We start from the raw sequence: 12,207 nt of genomic DNA on the forward strand, positions 1-12,207 counted from the left end.
AAAAAAAAATCCACATGGCAAGAGGACCTGCACATTTCAGACTCTTACTATTCAAGGGCCAACTGTTTGAGAAGCAATTAGCCCTGACCAGGATAGAAGGAGGGCTTCTAGGTCACTCAAGTGGTAAAGAATCCACCTGCCAATGCACAGGCCACAGGAGATGTGGATTTGATCCCTGGATTGGGAAGGTCCCCTGGAGGAATAAATGGCAACCCATTTCAGTATTCTTGCCTGCGAAATCCCATAGACAGAGAAGCCTGGCGGGCTCCATGGGGTCGCAAAGAATCGGACATGACTGAGCATGCGCACACACGCACAGAGGCCAGAAGAAGGAAGGTTTCCCAGTGGAGGAGCTATGTAGACTGGGTGCCGAAGGATGTAAAGAGACCCCGTCAGTGTGGTTGCTAGAACCCTCCAGACACACTGGAAGGGAAGGAAGTTGGCGAGAAGCACAGTGCCAACCTCATTTTTTTAACCTCTTCTACCTGTTAATACCAACGAGGGGGTTCCCAGGTGGTTCAGTGGTAAAGAATCCACCTGCCAGGCAGGAGACATAGGGTCAGGAAGATCCCCTGTAGAAGAAAATGGCAACCCACTCCAGTATTCTTGTCTGAGAAATCCCATGGACAGAGGAGCCTGGTGGGCTGCAGTCCATGGGGTCACAAAGAGTTGGACACAACTTACAACTTAACAACAACAACAAATCTACCAAGAGCCCTTTTTGTCCATGTCTGTGTCTTTGCATGTTATACACTGTTATCCCTAGACTGCCCTCACACCCCAAAGCTGGGCTTTCCTAACTGTTGGACAAATACTTCAATCTCTTACTGGCTGACCTTGCTCCCTAAACAATAATGCAGCTTTACAAGGTTTACTTCATTTGTGTGTAGTTCCTTATTTTTACAAATACTTCAATATTAGCTTATGAAAGAAAAAAAACCAAAAGCCTATAACAAGAGGGGGAAAAAAATCATATAAACTTTGTACAGTTTAGAAAAAGAGGAAAACTATTTTGTGAGCCCAAAGCAGTACATCTTTAGTCTCCACAGTACTCCCTGGACTTAAGCCAGTCAACCACATATTCAATTTGGAAAAGAACAAAAACATAAACATAAAACTTCCAGTTAAATACAACCCACTGATCACAAGCATTTATCTCTTCTTCCTCTGAAAACCCCACTAAAATAATAGCAAAGTAAATTTTAAGTATAACTACCAAGGGAAAAGAGAATGAGAAAGGAGGTACCAGAGAATAAACATTTTCCACGGATTTGGGGAAGACAGCAAGTAGACGCAGGGTTGGTAATCTACATAGCTAGGTGACAAAAACAACCAGCAACGCATCCACAAAATAGAGACACCCATGATATACAAACTAATCCCTTCTTCCCTCACCCCAGCACAGACCTTGGAAAGGCTCAGAATTTAAGGTTCTAGGTGCCATCAAAGGCAGTAGGTGGGTAGCGTGAGGCACAAAGTTGAAAATAAGAGGACTCACGAAAAGTCAGAATACAGAATTATTGTGCCTTCACAACCCCAAAGAGTCAGGTAACTAAGTCCACCCACCCAGTTGCCAAAGGTTTACTCTCTGGAGAAATCCATCCAGACAGGCTTTGGACTCAAGAACAGCTGGCATATTAGAGATAAACGTAGCTTAAGTCTGCAGTTCCCATTCCTCCACTCTATTCTCAGAAGGCTGAAAACAAAGCATTCCACTCACAGGCTGGAGACTAGAGGATTCATTTCCAGAGAAAACATGTCCAGATTTCTACATTTGCCTGGTATCACTTGAGTGAAGTATACTAACAGACATACATCACATGCATACACACACACACACACACACAGAGTAATCAGCTTTTTCAGGACCCTATTGTGCAATAATACCCAACCAAAGATCATTTAACATTTGCGGAATTTTTCTGATATGAGAAGTAGATCAAAACAAACAGAGAAAAGTAAAGAACAGGTAAACTAAGCTAATCAAGAGAAACAAATGTCAAAATTTTAATAAAAAATAGATGCTACATCCAAGAAAAAAAATAAGATTCTCTTTGTTAAGAGAACAGAGTTGAAAAAAAGAAATCTAAAAGTAAAAATAAGATAGCTCAAATAAAAATCAATAAAAACCTTGGAAAACAAAGGATTTACCCCAAAACTAGAGTTTTCACCTAGCTTCCTCCCTCTTTTCTAGAAAGAAAGACCAAAGAAAGGGAGAGAATTGAACATGGATTGCAAAAGATAATGGATTAATGGTTTCAAATAAGTTTTTAACCTGAGATTTCTTAACCAGCTAAGCTATCATTCCTGTGAGAATAAACAAGTTCATTTTCAGAGTTGAAAGAACTCAAAACTTAAACAAGGGATCTGAAGCAGGAAAGCTGTTACTATTTCTGGGTGACACTGTGCCACAAGCCTAGAGAATAATCAGTTTAGAAGAAGCAAGATAATCGAAGCTTCTAGAAAGGAGGACTCCAGAAGAAAACCAACATCACAGAATTGATAGGCTATCTATGTGTATATTTAGAAAAAAACTGTGATAGAAGTGTAGAGGTTGCTACTGAAAAAGAAATGAAGGTTATGTAAAACGAAAATTCTGCAAGTAAAAAGTAGGAGGGGGGAGACATTAACTCTAGGAAAACAAAACAAAATAAACATTCCTCCAAAAAGAAAACAACTGTAGTACTGTACTTAGCTTGTCCATAAACTAATCATAGGCATGTAACCATTGATTTCAAATTCAAATAAAATGTACTACATAATCATACTGGAAGGATGGGGAGGTAGCAGTGTGGTGAGAAGCGGACAGTAGGTAGAGGACTGTGTGTGAGCATTCTAAACCCACCCAGACGCTAAAAAGAATGCAATAATGTCTAAAGTGGGTACATTAAGAAATGGTAAAAAAATAAGCTACAAGGACATATTGTACAACACAGGGAATATAGACAATTTTATAATAACCATAAATGGAGTACAACCTTTAAAAATTGTGAATCACTGTTTGTACACCTGTAACATAATATGGTACCTTAAATCTCTATCTCAATAAATAAATAAACAGAAAGAAATGGCAGTGTTAATATATTATCTATAAAAACAGAGTTAAGTTCCCCCCAAAATATTAAAGATGTGGAAAGCAGCTGACTCAGGGACATAACTAAAAAGGGATGAGGGAGGGACATTTGACTGCTACTTTTCATTTTAAGTATTTAATGACTGTGCATATATTACCTTGGGGCTTCCCAAATGGCTCAGTGGTAGAGAACCTGCCTTCAATGCAGGAGGCGTGAGTTTGATCCCTTGGTGGGTAAGATCCCATGTGAGAGGACATGGCAACCCACTCCAGTATTTTTGCCTGAAAAACCCCATGGACAGAGCAGCCTGTTGGGCTACAGTCCATGGGGTTAGAGGGTCAGACATGAATGAAGTGACTGAGCATGGCATAGTACATATTATCTTGATAAAAGTAAATTTTATTTTTTAAAATAACATATGAAACATGACCATGTCATTTAATAATATGTTTAAATGGTAAGAAGCTTCAAGGATTTTGTTATAGTTTAAATTCTCTGAGAACAAACACACCCTTATAACACATGTCTATTGTTCAATGGCCACCTAGTCACTTTTGACTTTAGTTCAGACACATGTTACATACAAAAACAGGGGTATGACTGCTAACATTTTCCTACTGCTGCTGCTGCTGCTGCTAAGTCGCTTCAGTTGTGTCCGACTCTGTGCGACCCCATAGATGGCAGTCCACTAAGTTCCTCTGTCCCTGGGATTCTCCAGGCAAGAATACTGGAGTGGGTTGATTTTCCTACTATTCAGTAGCTAATGGTTCCCCAGGCCTCTGCAGTCCAGGCTTAGGACTAATAGTTTCATGATTGGCCCAACCTGTCTGGCCCACACGCTAATGACCTCATTCATTGTTCTGTATGATAACAACGGTTGAGCCATGATTTTCAACAGCTGGAGCCCTGAGCAGCCTGCCAGGCCCAGCCAACACTCCTGCTGTTAAGGAAACCACCTGCCCCTCAGCAGAAGCCAGGAAGCTGCTCAGTCCAACTTGCTACCCTGGCTCAACACTGAGTATCGTGTCCTCTCCCAATACATCCTCAGTAGGAACACGATAAAAATGTCTTTTTGCAAGGTATTAATCTCATAATTGTGACAATTAATAATCTCCCTGTTGTGAATGTCATATCTTCCCAAGAAGTCAGCAGCAGTTAGGTTCATACAATCTGTGACGCCTCCTGGGGCTGGGGTCCTGAATAGTCACTGCATCTGGACCCTCCTTCCCAGAGGTGCCAGGGGCTCTCCTTCCGCCCCGATGTGGAAGCCAGCCTGTGTGATATAAGCCTGCTATTGAGTAGACTATCAAATGGGCCAGGCTTGACTTGGACAGCCTCAATTCAAATCCAATCACATCCTAATCAGGCTTAATTGAGATTAATAACCTCTCACAATGGCTCTTAGCTAGTTCATCAACAGATATCCTGCTAAGGAAACAGCTCCGCCAGCCTCCAGTCTGGCCACAATTTCTACCCTTCTCCATCCCCACCCTGGATCCCAGCCCATCAGACCACCCAACCCTGCAGGAATGGAAGAAAACACCAAGGGCATTGTCAGGACTTTGAGAAGATGGGAGACACCAAAGCAGAACTACTACTGAGTCAGAAACATCACAGCCCAGGCATGAATCCTTTGCCCCACTCTGATGGCCCCTACAGGGTAGACGCAGTGAAGTTCTAGAAGCAGTGTGTCCATCATTGTTTCTGGATGGACCAGACCTAGACCTTCTGCACTGTAGCTTATGCCTTCCAGCTCTGCCCACCCTGGCTGCCACACTGGACTAAAAGTTTACATCCGTCATTCATTTCCTCAAAAGATGCTTGTTAAGTACCTACTATGTTCCAGGCACTGCATGATAAACTATAATTTACTGGAGACTAAGACCGACAAGGTACTTGCCCTTGGGAGTTTAGAGTCTAGGCAGACAAAGTCAGTAATTTCAACATGCAGACATGGCCCAGCAAATTTTAATAAGGGCTGTGAATTGGGAGTGATGGATGGATAGTAGAGTGAAGAGAGGGTACCTGATTTAGATTAAGGGTCAGACAAGACCTCCATAGGGCCAAATGAAGGATGAGCAAGAATTACCTGGATGTGGGGAAAAAGAGCATCCCCATCACAGGCACAGTCTGTGCCATGTCCCTAAGGTGGGACCAAGACAAGTGATTAGTATAGCTGTCACCGAGACAACAAAGCAAAAAGAGGCCACAGCAGTCCAGAGAGGCTGAATTATGGCCAACCGTGTAGGCCCAATGGGAAGTTACTTAGGCAGGACAGCCCCCTCTGTGGTTTATGGTCAAGAATCTGCCTGCCACATGGGAGACCTGGGTTCGATCCCTGGGTTGGGAACATTCCCTGAAGAAGGGAATAGAAACCCACTCCAATATTTTTGCCTGGAGGATTTCATGGACAGAGGAGCCTGGCAGGCTTCAGTCCATGGGTTGCAAAGAGTTGGACACAACTAAGCTACTCACAGTTTCACTTTCATTCTTCACTGGGAAACTTTATTGCAGTTTCCCATTCAGAAAACACTTTCCCAGAATAAGTATATACTAAGATGATAAGACTGACTCTCCCACACCATGGGTGAAATCAATGTCACATGGTCAGTGGAAGGGACTGCCCTAAAGAAATTCTAGGTGCTTCACTGCCTGGGCACATGGAGGCCACAGGGGAGGAACACAAGCTCCTGACCTCAAGAGGCTGGAAAGAAAAGCCAGGTCAGCCTATGGCTCCCCAAACAAGAAAGGCCCCTTCAGACGCCTGCTCTCAGTTCAGTTCAGTCTCTCAGTCGTGTCCGACTCTGCGACCCCATGAATCGCAGCACGCCAGGCCTCCCTGTCCATCACCAACTCCCGGAATTCACTCAAACTCATACCCATCGAGTCGGTGATGCCATCCAGCCATCTCATCCTCTGTGTCCCCTTCTCCTCCTGCCCCCAATCCCTCCCAGCAACAGAGTCTTTTCCAATGAGTCAACTCTTTGCATGAGGTGGCCAAAGTACTGGAGTTTCAGCTTTAGCATCATTCCTTCCAAAGAACACCCAGGACTGATATCCTTTAGAATGTACTGGTTGGATCTCCTTGCAGTCCAAGGGACTCTCAAGAGTCTTCTCCAACACCACAGTTCAAAAGCATCAATTTTTCGGCACTCAGCTTTCTTCACAGTCCAACTCTCACATCCATACATGACTACTGGAAAAACCATAGCCTTGACTAGATGGACCTTTGTTGGCCAAGTAATGTCTCTGCTTTTTAATATGCTATCTAGGTTGGTCATAACTTTCCTTCCAAGGAGTAAGTGTCTTTTAATTTCATGGCTGCAATCACCATCTGCAGTGATTTTGGAGCCCAAAAAAATAAAGTCTGACACTGTTTTCACTGTTTCCCCATCTATTTCCCATGCTGCTCTAATGGGGTTCTTTTAACTTAGGACTTCAGAAAGAAATAAAACAAGCTGAAAGGAACCAAACTTCACTTAAGAATGAGAATTCTGAAAATGTACCAAGTAATACTTTTTACATGGACACATACATTCCAAGCTCAGTCTAAGGCATTCTCTGCTAAGGGGCGGTCCTGAGAGTCAGTATTGTAAGAATTAGGAGGGGAGGGATGGGTCTCTGTTTCTTCAGATGGAAAAACAAGAAAATCCCCTGCTAGCTTACCTCAGCCCCATTAACTCATACTCTGCACATGGGCTATTCAAAGAAGCACTTCATAGAGAATCATAATTGAACACTTCAAAAAACTTCAACGCTGAATATATTTTTTGATGGGGCCTAGAAAGTAACAGCTTTAGTCCCAAGAGTTTGCATTGGCACCAACAGCCTGTACCAAGCCTTTAAGTGACCCAACCCTTGGGAATAGCTTTTTTTTTTTTTAATTGGAAATGGGCCCCTACCTCATCCATTGTGGCATGAATACCGTGTCTATTACCCAAACTGCGGCTACAAAAGGAGAGAACCTGAGATGATGGTCACAGTGAAAACTGCAATTACCCATGGCTCCAGCTCACCTTTGTGCTTCCCCATCTCCGCACCTTTTCAATCAAGTGTTTTTTCCAAACCTACTGAAACTTGAGCACTGGGCTACGTTCCTGTGTGTTGTTGCCAGAATTCTCTTTCCTAAACATCCTAGGAAAGTCAGAGCCTCAAATTCTTGTCCTGTCTCACTCCTCTTGTCTGCAGACATTGAGTAGGGTATCCCAAGCCTTGTCAAAGTCTGCTTTGGAAAACTGAGTCTTGGGAAGCTCTCTGCAGAGCAAAGGGTGAGAGCAGGTAAAGAAGTACAGACAAGGCGCCTTTGGCTGAAAGGGAAGCAAGCGCTTTCCCGGGGCAGATTACAGAGTTCCCAAAAACCTAAAACTAAAAATCAGATCAGATCAGATCAGTCGCTCAGTCATGTCCGACTCTTTGCGACCCCATGAATCACAGCACGCCAGGCCTCCCTGTCCATCACCAACTTCCGGGGTTCACTCAGCCTCACATCCATCAAGTCAGTGATGCCATCCAGCCATCTCATCCTCTGTCATCCCCTTCTCCTCTTGCCCCCAATCCCTCCCAGCATCAGAGTCTTTTCCAATGAGTCAACTCTTCACATGAGGTGGCCAAAGTACTGGAGTTTCAGCTTTAGCATCATTCCTTCCAAAGAAATCCCAGGGCTGATCTCCTTCAGAATGGACTGGGTGGATCTCCTTGCAGTCCAAGGGACTCTCAAGAGTCTTCTCCAACACCACAGTTCAGAAGCATCAGTTCTTCGGTGCTCAGCCTTCTTCACAGTCCAACTCTCACATCCATACATGACCACAGGAAAAACCATAGCCTTGACTAGACAGACTTTTGTTGGCAAAGTAATGTCTCTGCTTTTGAATATGCTATCTAGGTTGGTCATAACTTTCCTTCCAAGGAGTAAGCGTCTTTTAATTTCATGGCTGCAGTCACCATCTGTAGTGATCTTGGAGCCCAGAAAAATAAAGTCTGACACTGTTTCCACTGTTTCCCCATCTATTTCCCATGAAGTGATGGGACCGGATGCCATGATCTTCGTTTTCTGAATGTTGAGCTTTAAGCCCACTTTTTCACTCTCCACTTTCACTTTCATCAAGAGACTTTTTAGTTCCTCTTCACTTTCTGCCATAATAGCAGCATACAAAGCAATCCATGATACAAACTCCACTGTTCCCTCCTCTCAATTCCCACTGGCTTTGCCTGAACTTAGGGACTCGCCACTCCTCTTCCAGACTGTTGTAGCAGCTTCCCTGCCTCCAGCCTGGCCTCTCTAATCTAGCTCCCCCATTAGGACCACACTTCTATCAGAGTGACTTTTCCCAAATTCAGTTGTGACTCTGTCACTCCCACACTAAACACTCTTCAACAACCACCCACTGCCTATTAGAAAAAGTCCAACCAAGCTCCCTGGAGTAATGTAGATGGTCTTTCATGATCCATGATCTCCTGTGACCTGCACTGTCTCATACAGTAAGACCCTACATACAAACCTTTAAGTTGCAGACTCTCAAAGATGCAAACATATGTTCCATCAACATCAGGCATGAGTGAAATTTCAGCTTGCCCTCTGTTTCTCATTGCTGATGGTCCTTCAGCTCCACCATCCTCCACCTCCTCTCCCTCCTCCAGTCAGTAACTCTTCTTACCTGTTCACTAGATGCCAGCCGCTGTATGCCAGCTGTTATACTACTGTACTTTTCAAGGCACGGTACTGTAAATTTTTTAATGTTTTATTTATTGTGTTTGTCTCCTTTCTATGTACTATTTGTATGAATAGTATTATAAACCTATCACAGTACAGTACTATATAGCTTATTGTGGCAGCCAGTTGGGTACCTAGGCCAACTCTGATGGACTTATGAACATGCTCTGGGAACAGAGCTCCCTTGTATGTAGGGGACTTGCCGTATTCCCCCCACTCTTCTCTTTCCCCAAGATGCACATCCTTCCACTCAACAGAAATGCATCACCAGTGATTATTCTTGGGTTGTGCCTGCATGAGGTTTGCATGCCCGGGCCTTTACATATGCCCTTCTCCCTGCTTGGGATGCTTTCTCCCTCTGCCTTATCTGTTTATAAACATTCACCGAAATGTTCCCTCCCTCTAAAGCTGTCTGTTCTTCTCTGATAACAGGTCTGCTCCTCCATTGTCTACTATGACCTGTAACACCACGTGGCAAGTGATGATTTACAGGTTTGTCTACCCCACCAGATTAAGTTCCCCAGAACATAGATTTTAAAAGCTTATCCTTCTCCAGTCCCTTATCCAGCACCTAGAGTGAAAGGATCTTTACATTGTCCTTGTCCATAACTAGAATCATTTTCATTTGAAAAAACTGAGGCCCAAAGAGGTGAGTCACAATGTTCATGGGCAGTAGACTTGGATCTAAAAATCAGTTTATCCAAATCTTAATCCAGAGGATTCTCCACCAGGGCTCCCTTCCCACATGGGGCTGGGGCTGCCCGTCTCTGCAGAAGGTGACATCTTCAATCTTAAGTCCCATTCGTCAGAGTCACTTGATGTAGAGGCCTCTGGGGTCTGATGTCATGCTGCCATGTTACCGTGCTGCCTTTTTCTCCCATTTCCAGGGAGCTCACTAGACTCCCCAGCAGCAGGTTAGCATCAGATACCATAGCTCACTCAAGCCCCTGAAAGTCCATAGAAGGCCTCATGCAAAGCATTTTTGTCAAGGAATAGAAAAGTGGCCTGGTTGAAAGGCCCTGGACAGAGGGTCAAGGCCGAGACATAGCAGAGGGGCTGAGGGCACCTATATCCTCCACATTGTCTTAACCTCCCAGAGTCGTAAGTACAGAGAAGGCCATTGGGAGGGAGCCTTTAATTACCTGCAGGTGTCCCAATTAAGCAGTATTGCCTCCCCAATTAGCAGTCCCTTCCATTGGAAATCATTAGGCTTAATTCCATTTCCCAGGAAACATCTTAATCAAGCAAGCTCTGTCCCCAGCTCCTGAGGCAGCCAGACTCCTGCTGACGTCAGCCTGGCCCTGTCTGGCCTGGATGATGATGCTAAATTGGGTTCTGGGTCAATTTCCCAATTAAATACATTCCCTGGGATTACACGGTTTTCTAATGTTTAGCCAGACCAAGAGACTATGTTTCTTGAATTACTTATTAAAGGTAAGAGCATGTTCAAAGAAGGCCCTTTCCTAAAGAAGGTGATAAACTTGTAAACATACTCCCAAAAAGCATCCATTAGAAAAAATAAATCCTGGTCAAGCCCAAGATGGCAAAGGAGTAGGAAGCAGAGTTTACCTCCCTCCATAGACACACTGAAACTATATCTACAGGTGGGACGATTCACACAGAACAGCTACTAAATGTAGACAGAAGACCTCAGAGGACTGAAAAGACAAGAAAACCTCCACATAACTGGGTAGGAAAAAAAAGACAAAGAAAAAAGAAGGAATCAGACTGAGGCCTGTGCCCCAGGAAGGGAGCTGTGAAGGAGGAGAGGCTCCTCATCAGCAGAGAGATTAGACTAGATGGAGGGAGAATTTTGGAAACTTCCGAGGGGAGAGCAGCAACCAGTCTGTGGAGGGCAAAATGGAGAGGAACCTGTACAGAGGGTTGGCACTGCCACCAGGTGCCCACAACCTGAGATACTCCTGTCGGTGAGGGTGGGGGTCGGTGGCTGAAGTTCAGACTCTGAAGTTCAGTCCCAGGGACAGAACCAAGGTTAGGTGTGGAAACAGCCTGAAAAGGTCAGGCCATTGCAACTCAGGATGGACTAGGAAGAAGCCTTGGCCTGCCAGAAAGACAAGGCACCATTGTTGGGAGGTGCATAAGGAGAGGGGCAGGACCACCACAGGAATTTCTTGCCCTGTGAGTGCTCCCAGGCTATAAGACTCTCCCCGCAGAGCTCCAGCTGCAGTGTGAGTCACTGCTGCCATCTCGGGCTCCAGAGGCCACCACTGGCCACCTCTTCCAGACTCACAGGCAGAGGCCAGGCCCCACCACTGTTGACCTAGAAGGGCACAGATGGCTCCAGCCACTAGCCATTCCACCAGTGTGCCCTGGGACCCACCCCCACTGACTCAGAAGGGTGCAGACAGCTCCCCACACTAGGAACTCCACCAGGACCTGCCTACACTGTCCAGGGAGGGTGCGGATAGCTCCCACAACTAGAAAACTGCCAGTGGGTGCCAGGACCCACCTAGCTATCCTAGGAGGGTATGGATCACTCCCCCAATAGGCACTCCATCGGCAGATACCAGGACCTGCACCACTGTCCTGGGTGGGCACAGAAAACTCTGCTACTAGGAAATCCTCCAGTGGGTGCCAGGACCCACAGCAGTGATCTAGGACGATGCAGACAGATCCCGTGCTAGGAAATCACCCAGAGTAGGAGCTGAAGCTGTTGGGGGAAGCACATGGACTGAAACCACTCACCCTGGCCAGGCACCATAATTACCATTTGCATGAGCTGTTTTACAACAGGAGGTTCTGACATAAACCACAGCAAGATCTTTTTAATCCACCTCCTAGAATAAAGAAAATAAAAACAAAAATAAATAAATGGTATCTAATTAAACTTAAAAGCTTTTGCACAACAGAGGAAACCATAAACAAAACAAAAAGACAACTTTCAGAATGGGAGAAAATATTTGCAATCAAACCAACCAACAAAAGATTAATCTCCTAAATATACAAATAGCTCATGCAGCTCAATATCAGAAAAAATGAATAGACCAATCAAAAAATGGGCAGATCTCAATAGACATTTCTCCAAAGAAGACACACAATGGCCAAAAAGCACATGAAAAGATGCTCAACATCACTAATTATTAGAGAAATGTAAATCAAAACCACAATAAGGTTCTCACATGAATCAGAATGGCCATCATCAAAAAATCTATAAACAATGAATGCTGGAGAGGGTATGGAGAAAAGGAAACTCTCCTACACTATTGGTGAGACCGTAAATGTACAGCCACTATTGGAGAACATTATAGAGGTTCCTTAAAAAATTAAAAATAGAGTTATGATGTGGTCCAGCAGTCCTGTTCCTGGGCACACACGCAGATAAAATCATAATTTGCAAAGATACATGCACCCCAGTGTTCACTGTAACACTGTTTACAAATCCAAGGTCATGGAAGCAACCTA

Source organism: Bubalus kerabau, chromosome 1, assembly GCF_029407905.1.
Source record: "Bubalus kerabau isolate K-KA32 ecotype Philippines breed swamp buffalo chromosome 1, PCC_UOA_SB_1v2, whole genome shotgun sequence".
Taxonomy (NCBI): domain Eukaryota; kingdom Metazoa; phylum Chordata; class Mammalia; order Artiodactyla; family Bovidae; genus Bubalus; species Bubalus kerabau.